This window comes from Urocitellus parryii, chromosome 8 (genome assembly GCF_045843805.1).
Source record: "Urocitellus parryii isolate mUroPar1 chromosome 8, mUroPar1.hap1, whole genome shotgun sequence".
Lineage (NCBI taxonomy): Eukaryota > Metazoa > Chordata > Mammalia > Rodentia > Sciuridae > Urocitellus > Urocitellus parryii.
Genome location: NC_135538.1, coordinates 115603439 through 115605066, shown reverse-complemented (window position 1 = coordinate 115605066; position 1628 = coordinate 115603439). Strand labels below are relative to the sequence as shown.

At 40.0% G+C, this 1628-nt stretch overlaps 1 pseudogene; it reads left to right on the top strand.

Annotated features, from left to right (window-relative positions):
• Positions 1 to 726: 726 nt before the first annotated feature.
• On the top strand, positions 727 to 1168 carry LOC113179230 (protein mago nashi homolog pseudogene; annotated as a pseudogene).
• The last annotated feature ends 460 nt before the right edge of the window (positions 1169 to 1628 follow it).

The following is a 1628-nucleotide window of genomic DNA, read 5'->3' as shown; positions in this document are numbered from 1 at the left end:
TGAGAACTAAAAAAAAATAAATATTAAAAAATTCTCTCTCTCTCTCTCTCTCTCTCTCTCTCTCTCTCTCAATCTCTCTCTTTAAAAAAAAAATAGAATTAGATAGTAGTGATGGGTGCACAATCTTGTGTACATATGAAAAACCACTGACTTGTACACTTTAAAATGCTGAATGTTACACAATGTGAATTTTACCTCCATTTTTTAGTTCCCAAAGAAAAAAGAGCTGGGTACAGTGGCACACACCTATAATTCCAGCAGCTTGGGAGGCTGAGGCAGGAGGATCACAAGGTTGAGGCCAGCCTCAGCAATTTAGTGAAGCTTTAAGCAAATTAGCAAGACCCTGTCTCAAAATGAAAAATAAAAAAGGCTAGGGATGTGGCTTAGTGATTAAGGGCCCCTGGGTTCAATCCTTGTCACCATAAAAAAAGAAAAAGAAAAAAGGCCAAATGTGTCTAGAGATAAAATTATAACCATTTAGTTAAAGATCTTAATTGACTTTATTTGCTGTTCTAGAATTGGGCAATACTTCATTTCATAAAATAGAAGAAGTGTTTCTCTCGGCTGACCAGAAGAGATTGGCCTATAGACAGACAAAGGCTGAAGAAAACAGAAACAAAGAACAGAAGATAGATTGATCATTTCTGTTTCTTTCCTTGTACTAGCTGCAGACCACAGTAATGTGGTTGGCTCCTAAAATTTGGTCTTGGTTACCTCTCAGGAGTCATGGAGAATAACTTTGATCTGTGTTACTACATAGATCACAAAGGCAAGTTCAGCCAGGAGTTCCTGGAGATTGAGTTTCTGACCTGAAGGGATGGGAAATTGAATATGCCAACAAGAGCTGTTATAAAACTGATGTCATGATCAGAAAAGAGGCTTAGGTACATGGAAGTGTGACGGCGGAACTGGGGAGTAAATTGATGATGTTGAAATTATCAACAAGGATGATGCTTCACAGCCTCTCCTGACCCCATAGGCCAGCAGGAGCTTGAAACCATGATTGGAGATGAACACATTTCTTGCACAACATAGAAAATCAGTTCCCTTATTGAAGTCAATTAATCCAAGGATCCAGGAGGTTTACAAGTATTTTATTATCATGTCTAGGACTTCCTGTTTGATCTGCAGTCTTATTGGATTATACTTCAAAATTAAACCAATCTAGATCAGATATTGGTATGAACTGTTATAGTTAAAGCTTCGTCCCAGGGTTTCATAAACTGACTTCCAGACCACTCATGTATGATCGAAACAAGCCTTTATTGAAGCACACCGGTGGCGGCTGACCAGAACATAAAGCTGTTCCCCTGATCAGCCCCGAACAATTGCAAGGGTGCTCCTTATAAGCCTGAAAACCCCAAAAGGGATGTTCAGGGTCTAGCCAATGCAAGCAAGCCAGGTTACAGAAGCGGGACAGTGCAGTCAAGCGGAGGGAAGCCTAACCAATCACAGTTAGCCCAGTCACCCCAGTTACAGAAACAGAGCCCCGTTACCCTAGTTACAGAAACAATACCCCAATAGGTAGTTCCATGTTCTTAAAGGTTTCTATAGCAAAAGGAAAAGAACATCTTGCTCCAGTCATGACTCTTCTACTTGGCATGGTTGTTTTACAGAATGAAGTCATA